Below are 17,809 nucleotides of genomic sequence, written 5' to 3' on the forward strand. Positions count from 1 at the left end.
CCTGAGCCATTTTGTATAAGTGAAATGACTTAATGGGGATCACTTTAAAAGAATCAGAGGTCTTAACAAATAGCACGGTGACAACAGTCTTGATTTGGTCTTTGCACTCAAGTTTGACTAGGAGTAGTAGTAGTAGTAGTTTTAATTGGGTGTACTTTTACTTAATAGAATAAAAATAGTGGCTCTTCATATTATGAAGGATGACAAAAAAATTGTATAGGCACGTTGTAATATTAATTTTGCATGACTGCTCATATCTTCTAATCTTTATAATGTACTTCTAAAAGAGAATAGATAATACAAATTGCTTTTCTTCCATTTATCCACTTTAAAGTTTCTTTGAAACCATCCTTAAAATTGCCTACATATTACTATTGTATTTTCATATCAAAAATTTGCTCAAGTTGCTAAATTTCTAATATGCTTTCAATTCACTAAAAATAATTCAAATTATTCCATGTAAGAACATGCATGCACAACTAAAAAACAACTTTTCAGGTCCTTGACTTGGTCTTTGCACTGAGGTTTTGTCTTAATTTGCAAATAGTTTACTGGCTGGAGAAGAGAAACAGTTGTACCTTTCAACTCTGTCTCTGGATTTCTGGATGCTCCTTTTCTCTTCCATTCTTACTTGCAAAAAGGTCAATTATTTTCTCAGCTCATCTCTTGCTTATAATGACTGGTAAGCAATTTTGCGCCAACAAAATTTTGTCTTGAAAAGTCTTTGCCAAAGTCACAAATTTATAGGTATATTTTCTACCTTTCAAGTTATCTAAGGTGATGGTTTTACCAAAATTTTCACCTGTGCATAGTATAGGTTATTTTTCCAGCCTCCTTTAACATTAGGGCTCCCATAGCAGGCATGGTACAAATACTACATATTTTATTTTATTGTTGTTACCATAGTGCCTTTGCTTCTAGGTATCAATTTCTTTGCTAATCAACTTTTATTGTAGTGACAAGCAATTTCTAAATCTCAGCAATTTATAACTGTCATTTGTCACACACATTACTGGGCTCTACTGGACTCTTTTGGGCTCAGCTTGTTTTATGCATCTTCTCTCTTTGTTGTTTTATTGTTGTTGTTGTTTAATGATGAAACAATCTATATTCAAATGTAGCCAACTGGACTCAGTTTAGATGATCCCAATTTTGTTGGCAACATCCAAAGCATCACAGTCAGGAACCAGTCAAACATATGCTTTCTTTTCTACATCTGACCTGATCAGAGTGTTGACCTTGGCCACATCAATGTCATATATCTTCACAGCCTATTTGATCTGGTGTTTGTTGGCCTTGACATCCAAAATGAACACAGGAGTGTTGCTGTCTTCCATTTTTTCCATGGCTGACTCAGTAGTCAGGGGAAACTTGATGATGGCATAGTGGTCAAACTTGTTTCTCCTGGGGGCACTCTTTTGAGGATATTTGGGTCGCCTTCGGAGATGCAGTGTCTTGGGCTGTCAGAATGTAGATGATGTGCAGATTATCTTTTTTTTTTTTTTATGACTGTGGATGCCTCTCAGCACTGCTTTCTTGGCCTTCAAAGCCTTTGCTTTGGCTTTGGCTTTGGGAGGGGCAGGGGCTTCCTTCTTTACCTTCTGCACCATCTTCATGAAAGGCACATCTTCTCTCTTTGAATAAACTCTGAGCTATTAAAAAGAAAGCCACAGATCCAAAATGGTATCATTTAGGCTGAGTCTCCAAACGGGGGTTTAATCCTTAATCTAATTGCAGTTTCAATCTCCCCCGGAGATGTAGTTTTAACCTGTCAGTTTGGAATTTTCTGATCAGCCCCAATGAAGTAAATGGCCACGTGGTTCCTCTCCATCCTCCAAAGGAAAATGAGATAATCTGCACAATAAGACCTTCTGCTCCTGACCTTGCCTGAAACACTCCTTTTCTTTTGCTAATAATTTCATTGCTTTATTCTCCTTCCTATAAACACCTTCCATTTTGTACAACTCCCCTCTACATTCTACATGGGATGCTGTCTAATTCATGAATTCCTTAACAAAGCCAATGAGATCTTCATATTTACCTGGTTGAATTTTGGAGTAGCCACTATTTGAAAGATGGTTTTCTGACTGTGGAAGGCAGAAAGAAGAGGAGGAGTGTCAAACCATGCTAGTGCTTCTAAAGCTTCTGCCAAGATATGCTGTATGTCATATATGCTCACATCCCATTTGTTAAAGCAAACCACACAGCCATCAGAGTTAACCAAAGTTAATTGGTGAAGGGAGCAAATGCTTACCATAGCACAGAAAGAAATGCATAACTATGATAAAAAAAAAATGAAATGTGCTACAACAAATATTTACTGAAAAGCAGCAGTATTCCTTCCAGCTGCCAAAGGCATTCTTATAAACAAAACAGTGTCTCTGATTTCAGAAAACTCAGTCTATTGGGGAATTCCACTAAGTAAAGAAGCAGTTGAAATGTAACGTGAGGAGGGTACACATCTGCATGCCATTTAACTCAGAATTGAGATATTAGGGAAGGCTTAACTGAACTGGTACCTGGATGGTGAACAGGGAGGGGTTAGACTCATGAAAAGAGTTGAGGAACAGTGGACTGGGTTCCCAGGAGCTCAGTATAAGCAACGTCTGAGGGCAAGATGGAGCCTGGGAAGCCAAAAATAATTCCATATGGTGTCAGGGCAGAGGCCAACGCTGTCAGATGCACAAAATAATATTTGAATATTTTGTATTCAAAAGAGAAGTATAAGCTTTAAAACTGTGGAGTCACTAGTCCCATAAACAATTGCACCATGGTATACTACTATACACTGAAACTGAAAAGCAGAAATAAACAAACCCATGCCTTTCATAGGTGGAATAGACCAGATAGCGTGGGCATTGTCACTTATACAAAGTCAGAGTGAAGGCAGAAGTGGTTGTATTAAACTGCCTTGTGGCCTGGCACTTTTCTCCAGCAGGCTTTATGGGAGAAATCCTCAGTGGTGATATTGAGTGAATGCTGTTAATATGGTAATTACTTTGCTACTGGCAAGAGAAAGATTGCCTTGAGGTTTGTAGTTATATATCTGATTAGAAAATATAGTTGTTTCTGTCAATTAACTACATTAGCCAGATTTTGGGGTGAAAACCCAAATCAAAATGCAATTTAACTCTATCACTCTTCAAGAGTGTGGGTTTGAGTTTGGTCTAACCAGTGTGAAGGAATCTGGAGAACATCCCTATTTTGTCTCTTAGCACAGTGGGCTGCCTGTGGAAGAGTCAAACACACTTACAACATGGATAGGCCCCATTATCCTTCTGAAATGGACAGCTGGGGAATGTTAACATGTTGATAACAAGCAAAAACAAACAAACAAACAAACAAACGAACAACCTAAACAAAAAACACCTCTGGCTCAGTTTGTACTCAATATGCTTGTATTTTAAAAGGGGAATTTTTATTTATTTATTTTTTTAATTTATATCCAAGTTAGTTAGCATATAGTGCAACAATGATTTCAGGAGTAGATTCCTCAATGCCCCTTACTCATTCATCCCATCCCCCCTCCCACAACCCCTCCAGTAATCCTCTGTTTGCTCTCCATATTTAAGAGTCTCTTATGTTTTGTCCCCTCCCTGTTTTTATATTTTTCTTCCCTTCCCTTATGTTCATCTGTTTTGTATCTTAAGGTCCTCATATGAGTGAAGTCATATGATATTTGTCTTTCTCTGACACTGATTTTGCTTAGCATAATATCCTCTAGTTCCATCCATGTAGTTGCAAATGGCAAGATTTCATTCTTTTTGATTGCCAAGTAATACTCCATTGTATATGTATACCAACCACATCTTCTTTTTCCAGTCATTCATTGATGGACCTTTGGACTCTTCCCATACTTTGGCTATTGTTGATAGTGCTGCTATAAACATGGGGGTGCATGTATCCCTTCAAAACAGCATTCCTGTATCTAAAAGGGGAATTTTTTAAGTGTAAGCCATAAAGTGCTTTCAAAATAGGATCTGGTAATGCCTCCAGTTTTGTTCTTCTTTTTTCAAGATTGCTTTGACTATTTGGGGTCTCTTGGTGTTCCATGCAAATTTTATGACTGTTTGTTCTAGTTCTGTGAAAAACACTATTGGTATTTTGGTAGGAATTGCATTAAATGTATAGATTGCTTTGGGTAGTATGGACATTTTAACAATATTGGTTCTTTCGATCATGAACATTGAATATCTTTCCTTTTTTTGTGTGTCATCTTCAAATTCTTTCATCAGTGTTTCGTGACTTTCAGAGTACAGGTCTTTCGCCTCCTTGGTTAAATTTATTCCTAGGTATTTTATTCTTTTTGGTGTAAATGGGAATGTTTTCTTAATTTTTCCTTCTGCTATTTCATTATTAGTGTATAGAAATGCAACAGATTTCTGTGTTTTGATTTTGTATACTGTAAATCTGCTAAATTCACTTAATAGTTCTGATATTTTGTTGGAGCCTGTAGAGTTTTTATATATAGTATCATGTCATCTGCAAAGAGTGAAAGTTTTACTTTTTCCTTAACAGTTTGGATGCCTTTTATCTCTTTTTCTTTTCCAACTGCTGTGCTTAAAACTTCCAGTACTATGTTGAATATAAGTGATAACAGTGGACATCCTTTTCTTGTTCCTGATCTTAGAGGAAAAGCTCTCAGTTTTTCACCATTGGTTTGATGTTAGCCGTGGGTTTTCATTTATGGCCCTTATTATGTTGAAGTATGTTCTCTATAAACCTACTTTGTTGAAAGTGTTTATTATGAATGGATGTTGTACTTTGTCAGATGCTTTTTCTGTGTCTATTGCAACGATCATATGGTATTTATCCTTTCTCTTGTTAGTATGATGTATCATATTAATTATTTTGTGAATATTGAACCACTCTTTCATCCCTGGAATAAATCCCACTTGATCATGGTGAAATATTTTTTAATGCATTGTTGGATTCCGTTTGTTAATATTTTGTTGAGGATTTTTGCATCTATGTTTGTTAGAGATATACTACAAAGCTGTAGTAATCAAAACATTATAGTACTGGCACAGAAATAGACACATATTGTCTATGGAACAGAATAGAGAGCCCAGAAATAAACCCACACTTTTATGCTAAATTAATCTTTGACAAAGGAGGCAGATATACGCAGTCTCTTCTACAAATGGTGTAGGGAAAACTGGACAGCTACATGTAAAAGAATGAAACTAAACCACTTTCTTACACCATCCACAAAAATAAACTCAAAATGCATTAAAGACATTAATGTGAGACTTGAAACCATAAAATTCCTGGAAGAAAACATAGACAGCAATCATTTTGACATGAACTATAGAAACATTTTTATAGCTATGTCTCCTTTGCTAAAGGAAACAAAAGCAAAATTAAACTATTAGGATTACACCAAAATAAAAAGCTTTTGCACAACAAAGGAAACTATTAATAAGACAAGTAGGCAACCTACTGAATGGGAGAGAAGATATTTACAAATGACATATTTAGTAAAGGGTTAGTAGCCAAAATATATAAACAACATATACAACTCTATACCAAAAAGGCAAACAATCCAATTAAAAAATACTCAGAGGATCTGAACAGACATTTTCCCAAAGAAGACATACAGACCACCAAAAGACACAGGAAAAGATGCTCAACATCATCAGGGAAATGCAAATAAAAACCACAATGAGATATCACCTCACACCTGTTAGAATGACTAAAATCAAAAACAAAAGAAATAACAAGTGTTGGCAAGGATGTGGGAAAAAAAGGAATTTCGTGAACTGTTGGTGGGAATGCAAACTGATGTAGCCACTGTGGAAAACAGTATGGAGGTTCCTCAAAAAATTAAAAATGGAACTACAATATGACCCAATAATTCCACTCCTGGGAATTTACCCAAAGAATACACAAAACACTAATTCAAAAATATATACACACCCCTATGTTTATTGCAGCATTGCCAAAACTGGATTGCCAAAATATGGAAGCAATCTAAGTGTTCATTGATAAATGAATGGATAAAAAGGATGTGGTATATATACATGCAATGGAATATTATTAAGCCATAAAAGAATGAAATCTTGTCATTTGAAACCACATGGATAGATCTAGAGGATATAATGCTAAGAGACAGGCGAATACCATATAATCTCATTCATAAGTGGAATTTAAGAAAAAATAAAACAAAGGAACAAAGAAAAAAGAGAAAAACAAACAAAACAAAACAAACAAACAAACAAAAACCAAACTCAAATATAGAGAACAAACTGGTGGGTGAGTGAATGGGTGAAATACGTGAAGGGAATTGAGAGGACAGGACACTTACAGGGGTGAGTACTGAGCAATGTATAGAATTGAATCAGCATATTGGATACCAATACCTGAAACAAATATGACACTGTACTTAATTATACTTGAATCAAAAAAAATAGGATATGGCTTTGCAAAGTGACCTAGAACTTTTAAACATTCACCTTTGTTTAAGACACTCTCATTTCCCTTAAGCACCCATGTTATCTACCTCTGTAAGGACTAGTCATAAGAAAAAAGTTACAGTTAGTTAAAACAAAAATCCAGAAAGAATCGTTGGAAGAGATCAGATATTGATGCAATATTAATTCACTGTATGTGATCTTTTTATCATAAAGAACACTGGACACATGATCATACATTTGCACCTCAACTGTACCACCGTTCATCATGTTGCTATCTTAGGCAAAAGTACTGAAAACACAAAGTATGCCTTTTTTTCCTACATTCATCCAGGATTTCATTGCTTTTGCTACAAAAGTACCTCTTTTTCTCCATCCTAGTATTAATAGCTACCATTTATTCATTGCTTAACCAGGCTCTGGATGTGCCAGTCAATATGTGTACATTATAAAACAATAGCAGATCAACACATTTCTCTCATGTATCGGGGAGACAACTGAGACACCTTGAACATTAAATAATTTTCTCAAGCTCATAAAGCTAGTAAAGTGGTAGAGACAAGATTCAAACCAGATCTTTCTGACTGTAAGAAAATTCAGAGTGCTGACCATTTCACAACACTGCCACCTGCACTGGATTTGTCTCTTGTACACTGTAAGACCTGACTAGACAGAAGCAAAGTGTTTAAACTATACTAAGGCATAAATGACTATAACCCCTCCCCTCAACCCCAACACCTTTATCTTTTCATTTTGGAAAATGAACTTGTTGGGGCGCCTGGGTGGCTCAGTCAGTTAAGCATCCGACTTCAGCTCAGGACATGATCTCACAGTTCATGAGTTCAAATCCCACATTGGGCTCTGTGCTGACAGTTCAGAGTCTGGAGCCTGCTTCAGATTCTCTGTCTTCCTTTCTCTCTGCCCCTCTCCCACTCTTTCTCTGTCTCAAAAAAAATGTTTAAAAATTTTTTTTTAAAAAGAAAAATGAACTTGCTTATTCAAATGAATCTCTAATTAGATTGATTTTGTGCAAGGTGACAAAAGGGAATGAACTATTTTAGACATAATGAGGAAGTATTTGGAAAAGGAACAAGGAGCAGGAGTCATTCAGCTGCTGACTGAGTCATTCCATAGAGTTGGTGGTGTAATCTCTGGCTGAAGCTTCCTAATATCACACACCCACACAGGTCAACCTTGAATGTTTAGCAAAATTTAAAGCTTTAATGAGAAAGAAAACATTGAAGAAAATCAGTGAGGTGTATTAATAGCATACATGAATGTTAAAGTCTCTGATACCAATGCAAGCTTTCTACTTAGCTTCATTCCTAATTTATTTACTAAGTAATTGCAATGTATCCTTTAGTTTTTAGCTACATCTTATGTGAACTATTTTTCTATATACTTACCCACCACCATTTATCTACAGACTTGATCTCTCTTTCCTATTCCCAAAGCCTTTACTATCTTTCTTTATATGATGGCTTTTACACATCACATTTTATTTTTTTTACATGTTAAGCTTTTTCGCTGTAACAATCTCCTAGGGTTACAAATGACTTATAGATTTTTAATAAGAACATTTAACAGTGTTTGGCACTGACTAACTGCTGAATAAGTAGACTCATAATTTCTATATCTGTATTTCATATTTGAAAAATGCCAGCCATAGGATCAATGTAACCTATGTGTGCAAAAGTTACAATTTTTAGCTATACAAAACTGATTCCTCTAATTCATTTCTTTCTCTGTTTTCTTTGCTCACTTGTTCCTTTCTCTTGCACTTGTGCTTTTCCTTCTGCCTTTCTGCTTTTTTGTTCTCTTTCTCTAACTCTACCTGCCTTTCATCACTTTGTTTCTGATTAGCTCCATCCTGCAACAAGCTCCTCTTTGTGTCGGGGGGAAGGTGGCCACTAGTATCAGGTTCAAATTCTCCTAGCTCAGTAACCTTAGCAGGAAGAGAACTTGTTTCTTCTGGCATTAAAAATGTTATCATCCTAAGGATAAAGAAGATGTGGTATATATATATATATATATATATATATATATATATATATATATATATATACACACACACACACTCAATGGAGTATTACTTGGCAATCAAAAAGAATGAAATCTTGCCATTTGCAACTATGTGGATGGAACTGGAGGGTATTACGCTAAGCGAAATTAGTCAGAGAAAGACAAAAATCATATGACTTCACTCATATGAGGACTTAAAGAGACAAAACAGATGAACATAAGGGAAGGGAAGAAAAATAATATAAAACAGGGAGGGAGACAAAACATAAGGGACTCTTAAATATGGAGAACAAACAGAGGGTTACTGGAGGGGTGGTGGGAGGGGGGATGGGCTCAATGGGTAAGGGGCATTAAGGAATCTACTCCTGAAATCATTGTTGCACTATATGCTAACTAACTTGGATATAAATTAAAAAAAAAAAAATTAAAAGATTTCTCCAAAAAAAAAAATTGTATCCTGTCTTGGTATACCTTATCTTACATTTTGCTGGTAATATTCTAATATAAGGGTAAGTCAGGAGGATATACCTCAGTTATCTGGAACCTGATCTATTACCTTTTATGGTGTATTGCTTAGGTTTTTGTTGGCGTAATGCTATGTAATAAACAACCCCCAAAAATCTCAGCTCCAGCCTCAGGAGATTCTTTCTGGTCATTCCAAATGGTGCCAGCAGCTCTCAGGCTGCATGCTTCCTCATTAATGTACTGCATGTGTCCTATTTCCTCAACCTTTGATTTAAAGCCGTAGGCTTCATTTTGGGACACCTGGATGGCTCAGTCTGTTAAACCTCCGACTTTGGCTCAGGTCATGATCTCGCGGTTTGTGAGTTCAAGCCCCGTGTAGGGCTCTGTGATGACAGCTCAGAACCTGAAACCTGCTTCGGATTCTGTGTCTCCCTCTCTCTCTGACCCTCCCCTGCTCATTTTCTCTCTCTCTCTCTCTCTCTCTCTCTCTCTCAAAAATAAATAAACATTAAAAATATTTAAAGTCATAGGCTTCATTCTAGTTATACTATTTAGGTCATGCTACTGTCTCTCTGAATTGCTCATGCACCAACCTAATGCTAATTAGATTAGGCCTAAGCCACATGTGCCACTCATCGAGCTACTTCTCTAAAGCACATGAGATCCTTAACAGAGTGATGGGTAGTTACCTGAAACACACGCTGGGCACTAGAACCGAAAGAAGGTGATAAAAGGCTGCCAGAATCAGCAAATGTCCAATACAGAATATGATGCTTACATTTTAGATTTCTTATTTAAGATCAACTTTGTGGTTTAGTCTACTCTGACCTTTGGAGGAAGGATTGGGCAATACCCATGATGTGAACTATTGGTAGATGCCATCTCTAAGACTGAACTTAGAAAATTTGCAGAATAAAGAAGCAAAGATGAAGAAGAGGTACTTTGTAAGGGTGATATTTTTCTTCCACCACTCGATCCAGTGATAAAGAGTGGTTACTTAAGTTTAAATTTTTTCTTTCTCTGGAAAGAATATAAGACATTCGAAATTAGAAACATCTGCTGCTACATTAATCATTGTTCCAGTTCTAGAGGGAAAATAGCAAAATTTTGGTCATTACAGTGGAGGAAGAATTACCCAGAAAATATTTTTCTTGATAAAAAAAAAATCAAAATACACATGTAATAAATGGAGGGCACGTGTTAAATAACACAGGAGTTCTGGAAAAAAAAATCCAGTACATCTGAAATTTCTGATGCACAATAAATACTTAAGGATGGTTAAGAGGCAGTTTTAGTGATGCTGACAAGATTATTGCTACCTCCAGGTCATACCTATAGAGAGTCTTGGACTCGGTGCTTATTCAAAGGACTGCAATAATAGATCAATGAGTGATGTCCTCTATAGAATTCACTGTGCTTCGAAAGCTCCTACCTTAACCTTTTAAAATATTTGTCTGTGAGGTAATTTTGAACCATCTTAAAGATTTTGAGTGTTCTTCATAACTTTGCTTCACTGAAGCCATTCCTCTAAGGAGGGCCCACAATTGTCTGCTTGTTTATATTCTGGAGATGAAATTAAATAACATATGAGATGTTACTGAAATAGTCCTTAGTACATGGAAAGTGCTCAGTAAACTGTAGGACCAGTTATCTTTCTAATTACTGATGTTCTTTTGTCTCATATAATTTGTATCATTTTTCTATAAGAGCATATTCTGTGTGCAAGTTGCTGCTCTAAGGATTTGGTGGCAGGGAAGTCCACCAACACCTTAGTCTGATCTCAAAGGATGAATAAAGGAGGCAGCTGGTTTCTAACATCTTTGCTTTGACAGCTCTCAGAGCACTAGAGCCTCCCATGCATTTGGGGCCATTGGTAGCTTCTGGAGAAAGAGTGCTTGAACATCCTCAGAATGCAATGTTTTTTCAGGGAATAGTATCCATGTGTCTCAAAGTGAAAATTAAATCCAAACTTCCTTCATCATCAAACACTTGTTGTTCCTCTTTGAAAACTTGGTGAATCTGGTGCTCATGAAAACATGGGTTAGTGAAGATCAGCGTAAAAGGCTAAGTAACACATGTCTTCTTCCTCCTCTTTGGCTTTTCATTTTCATGGTCCTACTACTTCTCCACCAGAAGAAAAGCAAGGAAAAAAACAAAAACAAAAAGATGTAGAAATGATACTACAATGTAAAGGATCACTCCTCAGTTAGTGGTAGAAGAAATGTTAGTTTGATGCAATACAGCTTGTACTGATAAAGACTGATCAGTAAATGATAACTTAGAGGTTTGAAATTACTACATTTTTTATTGTATTATTTATTTAAGAATTTTGTGATATTTTAATTGCATTATCTACGAAGAGCAGAAGCTGTATCAAAATAATTAGTATTCTTCATTTTGAGGTTTTTATTTTAAAATACCTATAGAGAATGTTTTAAAGATGATGCTCAAAATACAAAATGAAAACTAGAAAAAGTAGTACTGGGCATTTGAATATTTATTTATATTTACAGAGAGGCAAATCAAAGTGAGATTTGATTCTTTAATGTTTCAGACTGGACCAGGGTGAAATAGCAGAGGATGTGGAGATAGTTATGTATCTTGAAGGGAGACCCAACAGGATCTGTAGTTGAATTGGGTCTGGCATGTGAAAGGAAAAAGAGGAGTCAAGGATAACTCAGAGGTTTTTACTCTGAGCACCTGGAAGGATGACTGAAGTGAGTAAAGCTGAGAATAGAGCAGGGATGAGGTAGGGATGAGCAGAGAAGAGGAGTTCCTTTGGCGTCGTGATTAAGTTTGAAGTTTGATTCTACTATCTTAAACAGTTTATTTTCCCACAAACTTATTTTGATTAAACCTCTTGGATTCCAGAGTATAATATTCCTCAATCCAAGCCCAAGGCAGAGATTTTGCTCTTCATAATTTGGCTTTTCACAAGTTCCAACAGTGTGACAATTTTTTTGAGATTATTTACTTCGAAAAATAAAAATGTAAGTATAAAGAACATGGAATAACTATCAATTATTGCTATCATTAAGTGTTGAGTATTGTGCTAACTGCTTTATAACTGTTATCTTTTATCCTGTTTTCAGATAAGAGAAATTGAAGATTTATAAGGGCCTGGGGATAACAGTTAACACAGCTAGTGAGACCAGTTAGACTCTAAAGGTGATGATTAAAGGCATTAAAATATATTTTATGTGTTTGTTTTTTCTTTTAGAAAAATGGTAATACTGGTATTTATGCATATATTGAAAACATTTCTAATTTTTCTTTATTACCTTTGATAAGCATACTTTTCAGTTTCATACTAAATGAAAGCAAATATTCAAATTAATCAATCATAAACAATATTGAGCATGATTTATTATGCCTGGTTCCAATTTAAGAATTGATATGGCATCAGGACAATCATATTGAATTGTTATCAGAATGGGTAGTCATAAAAATGAATGTTTACAATATTGTTAAGTAAGGTGAAAAATATGTCAATGATATACACCAGATAGCTTCATTTTTGAAAATCAGGTATTAGGCCAGGAAAATTTTTTTAAAAGTTCAAAGTGTGTTATCTTTCTAAAAGATGAGCTTAATGAATGGCAGAGTTTTTGTAAATACGATTTTCAAGATGACAAACCTAGTGAACAGGTACTGGGTCAAAATATTAAAATATTAATGTGGGCACATTAGTTCAGGAGGAAACTTCTTAGTGATGATGAACAATTGCCCAAATGAAAGAAAGGAGATTAATCAATTACTGATTAGCCTGGAAGAAAATTCAATCACTGGATTTTCCACAGAAAAAATCAGGCTCCTCTGGGCTGCACACTAAATAAGGCTAGAAGAGGAATCTTGTGGTGCCAAAAGCAAATCTGGATTAATCATTAGTGGCTGGTCCTTTGACAAGTGTGGTTTCCTGCCTGGAATGTCATACCCCTGCATTGAGTTTTGACTGCCAGCATGGCCAGAGACCATCATCCCTACATAATAGCATCCTATGGAAGGTCCCATGATGTCCCACTTCTCTAACATCTTCTTCGGAGTAAATTTTGTTAAAAGAGCGTCACTAGTGGCACTGAAGGTGAAAAAAAGTAACAAAAGGGCAGATTGGTGCTTGTGGGGAAGGAAAGTCTCACTGTCTTGACCTGGTGATAACGACGGTATAAGCTGACTCTGCAAATTGAAACTTTACTTTTACTTTTTTTTGAAAGTCTTCAAATTTTCATTCATTCATTCATTCATTCATTCATTCATTCATTCATTTTTTAATGTAAATCCACGTTAGTTAACATATAGTGTAATAATGGTTTCAGGAGAATTTAGTGATTCATCACTTATATATATAACACCCAGTGCTCATCCAAAAAAGTCCCTTTCCTAATGCCCATCACCCATTTCTAGCCCATCCCCCCACCCAACACCACTCCAGCAACCTTCAGTTTGTTATCTGTATTTAAGACTCTCTTATAGTTTGCCCCCCTCTCTGTTTTTATCTTATTTTTCCTTCTCTTCCCCTATATTCACCTGTTTGTTTCTTAAATTCCACATATAAGTGAAATCATAATATTTGTCTTTCTCTAATTTCACTTAGCATAATACACTCTAGTTCCATCCACATTGCTGCAAATAGCAATATTTCATTCCTTTTGATCACTGAGTAATATTCCATTGTATATATACCACATCTTTATCCATTCATCAGCCAATGGACATTGGGCTCTTTCCATACTTTGGCTATTGTTGATGGTGCTGCTAATAAACACTGGGGTGCATGTGCCCTTTTGAATCAGCATTTTTGTATCTTTTGGATAAATACCTCGTAGTGCAATTGCTGGGTCATAGGGTAGTTCTATTTTTAATTTTTTGAGAAACCTCCATACTCTTTTCCAGAGTGGCTGCACCAGTTTGCATTCCCACCAACAGTGCAAAAGGGTTCCCCTTTCTCCTCATCCTTGCCAACATCTGTTGTTTCCTGAGTTGCTAATTTTAGCCATTCTGACAGGTGAGAGGTGATATCTCATTGTGGTTTTCTTTTTTTTTAATTTAACTTTATTTTTTATTTTTTAAAATTTACATCCAAATTAGTTAGTATATAGTGAAGCAATGATTTCAGTAGATTCCTTAATGCCCCTTACCCGTTTAGCCCATCCCCCCTGCCACAACCCCTCCAGCAACCCTCAGTTTGTTCTCCATATTTATGAGTCTCTTCTGTTTTGTCCCCCTCCCTGTTTTTATATTATTTTTGTTTCCCTTCCCTTATGTTCATCTGTTTTGTCTCTTAAAGTCCTCATTTGAGTGAACTCATATGATTTTTGTCTTTCTCTGACTAATTTCACTTAGCATAATACCCTCCAGTTCCATCCACATAGTTGCAAATGGCAAGATTTCATTCTTTTTGATTGCTGAGTAATACTCCATTATATATATACACCACATCTTCTTTATCCATTCATCCATCGATGGACATTTGGGCTCTTTCCATCTTTGGCTATTGTTGATAGTGCTGCTATAAAAATGGCGGTGCATGTGTCCCTTCGAAACAGCACACCTGTATCCCACGGATAAGTGCCTAGTAGTGCAATTGCTGGGTCATAGAGTAGTTCTAATTTTAGTTTTTTGAGGAACCTCCATACTGTTTTCCAGAGTGGCTGCACCAGCTTGCATTCCCACCAACAATACAAAAGAGATCCTCTTTCTCCACATCCTCGCCAACATCTGTTGTTGCCTGAGTTGTTAATGTTAGCCATTCTGACAGGTGTAAGGTGGTATCTTATCATGGTTTTGATTTGTATTTTAATTGTGGCTTTGATTTGTATTTCCCTGATGATGAGTGATGTTGAGCATCTTTTCATGTGTCTGTAAGCCATCTAAATGTCTTTTTTGGAGAAGTGCCTATTCATGTCTTTTGCCCATTTCTTCACTGGATTATTTGTTTTTTGGGTGTTGAATTTGTTAAGTTCTTTGTATATTTTGGATACTAACCCTATATCTGATATGTCATTTGAAAATATCTCCTCCCATTCCGTCAGTTGCCTTTTAGTTTTGTTGATTGTTTCCTTCACTGTAGAGAACATTTATATCTTGTTGAGGTCCCAATAGTTCATTTTTGCTTTTGCCTTGACTCCAGAGAAATGTCCAATAAGAAGTTGCTGGTCAGGAGACCAGGTCAAAGAGATTGTTGTCTGTTTTCTCCTCTAGGATTTTGATGGTTTCCTGTCTTTCATTATTTAGGTCTTTCATCCATTTTGAGTTTATTTTTGTGTATGGTGTAAGTAATCCAGACTTACTCTTCTGCATGTCGCTGTCCAGATTTCCCAACACCATTCGCTGAAGAGACTTTTTTTCCAACGGATATTCTTTCCTGCTTTGTCAAAGATTAGCTTGCCATACATTTGTGGGTCCATTTCTGGGTTCTCTATTCTGTTCCACTGATCTGAGTGTCTGTTTTTGTGCCAGTACCATACTGTCTTGATGATTACAGCTTTGTAATACAGCTTGAAGTCTGGAATTGTGATGCTTCCAGTTTTGGTTTAGTTTGGTAAAATTATCCTGTTACACATTTTGAAAGATATTTGTTTAAAAGTAAAGAAAAAATGATTATATTTTCAACTAATTCTCATGTATCCATAATCAGATAATTAGACAAGTCTCTAAATTAGACTATGTATTCTCTAGTTTCAATCAGCATTAATCAAGAAAACTTCCTTTACCTCTTAGATTCATGTGCTTGACTCACACAAAAGCTGATACAATTATGCACATTTTATGATTTTTTAATTAAAAAAATTTTTTTAATGGTTATTTATTTTTGAGAGAGAGAGCATGAGTGGGGAAAGAGCAGAGAGATAGGGAGACACAGAATCCGAAACAGGCTTCAGGCTCTGAGCTGTCAGCACAGAGCCTGATGCAGGATTGAACTCATTGACTGTAATCATGACCAGGGCGGAGGTCCGACGCTTAACCGACTGAGCCACCCAGGTGGCCCTCATGATTTTTTTTTAGATGGGCTGAATCAATCTAGAAATCCCATTCTCCTCTCCTCCCTAAAGAACCATATTCTTTCTTTTCTATAATCAATGGAACAGCTTCCTTCCTCCCTCCATCTCTTGTTGATATTAGCTGCTCTCCTGGTCAGCTATTACTTGGCATTCTGATGCCTGTCTTTGCTACCAGCTGTTTTAAAACTTCACTTTTTCTTTTCTTCTTCTTCTTCGGTTTTTTTTTTTTTTTTTAACTAAATGGCAGTGCAGAAACACTTTTTTCCTTAATGGTGAATTTATTCAAGAAACGTAACATAGATTGAGATTCTGGCAATTATAGGCTTTAAAAAAAATAGTAGGCCTTATTTAAAACCATACTTAAGGTGAAACAGTGAGGAAAATTAAGAATCTCTGTTAGAAGAAAAAAAGCTTTAAAGGTTCATAATAACCTCAATCAGTCCTAAGTAGTAGGTTAATAAGGTCCTTTTTGTAATTTAACATTCTTTTCTTTTGGTGTCTCATTGAATGTTAATGTGCTATACATTTACTGTATTAATAATTTTTTTAAAAGCCTGCTCATTTAATGCATAGAATACTGATTTCCCTTTGGATATTTTAGACTCTGGTTTATTTCCTCATTTCCAGTCTTTATAATTTTCTACATAGATAAATGATTGTATTTTTCTATTCTTAATTTAAAAACAGGTCATGAGAGAAAAGTTATGCCAATGCAACTAATCTTTAGATTGCTAGTGCCAGGAAAGCAACATTCATAATATTGTCCTCACTGGCTTTCCTTTTGGAATTGTGGTGCCAGGGAAAATGATTTACTGCCAGCCGGGACTGAGACTTGGGCTTTGTAGAAAAGATTTATTGGCATCAACTTTGCATAAAACCATAATCAGCCCTGAAAAGACATTTGTCACCATAAACCCTTATTTTCAGGTGCCTGACACTTTCCATAAAACTATACTTCAAGTGGAAAAGTCATTTGGGTTTTCAGATCCTTTAGTCCGGTATTTCTTGATCATTTAAAGAAAGAACATTTCTTGAACTTTCTGGGTACACTAGAACAGTGTTTCTGGGACCTATCCCTAGGTTTCCATGAAGCAGGGAGGGGTGGGAACCATAAATGTACATTTTAAACAAGTGCCTGCAGAGATTCTGCTGCAAGTTGAAAACTGGAAGACATTCCCAGGAAAATGGGTATGGCATCCTGCGCATAGGCTCAGGCCCTGTTTGTGTCACCTTGACTAACCAATGTTGACCTCTCTGTCTCATTTGTTTCCTTATGTATATTCCTTATATATGCTTTAATTGGGCAAGTAGACTTTCTATTTATAAATCGTGAAGTTAAAAGAAAATAAAGCAAGGGAGTACCTTACAGGAAGTACATATAGGAAGCAGATGATTCATCTTAGTTCTACTCTTTTCCCTATAATCTGTAATGACAAACACAAACACACAAGCAAAATTACATGTGTGTGCACGCACATGCATATTCAGTCAGGCGAGGAGCAGCTCTAGGAAGAGTGAGCTGATCTCTTGATCGGAATTAGAAACTTAAAATTCACTTGTAGGAAGCAGCAATTAAGGCAAGCCTACAGCCCTGCAAAGAGTTGAGGTGAGGGGACATAAAAAAAGAGCCAAAGTTTATTGCAACATGGACAATCAATAAAGCCCTGTCTTGAAACCCCAGTGTTAAGGAAGACTAAGAAGCTGGAAACATTCCTCAAGTACCAGTGACAGGCCCTCAGATTTGAACAAAGAGTTTAAAGTGCTTAATGCACTTAATGTGGCCTGCAATAATAGCCAACTATTTACTTTACCATATTCGTTAACTTGCCAAGAAACTGTGCACGAATTAATTAGTCCATCGTTTACTCTTATCTGTGCCACAAATCAGAGGGGTTCAAAAGTCAACCTAAA

At 36.1% G+C, this 17,809-nt stretch overlaps 1 long non-coding RNA gene and 1 pseudogene across 1 annotated transcript in view; both read right to left on the minus strand.

Moving 5' to 3' along the window:
* LOC132664414 (uncharacterized) overlaps positions 1-17,809 on the minus strand; it is a 115,552-nt gene that overhangs the window by 1,498 nt on the left and 96,245 nt on the right. The window contains exon 4 of the long non-coding RNA XR_009603660.3: positions 2,042-2,087. This is a non-coding gene — a long non-coding RNA (uncharacterized LOC132664414). The remainder of the gene's footprint in view (positions 1-2,041; positions 2,088-17,809) is intronic.
* LOC132664413 (large ribosomal subunit protein uL23 pseudogene) lies at positions 875-1,624 on the minus strand (annotated as a pseudogene).

The sequence above is a fragment of the Panthera onca genome, chromosome F2, assembly GCF_046562875.1.
Source record: "Panthera onca isolate mPanOnc1 chromosome F2, mPanOnc1 haplotype 2, whole genome shotgun sequence".
NCBI lineage: Eukaryota > Metazoa > Chordata > Mammalia > Carnivora > Felidae > Panthera > Panthera onca.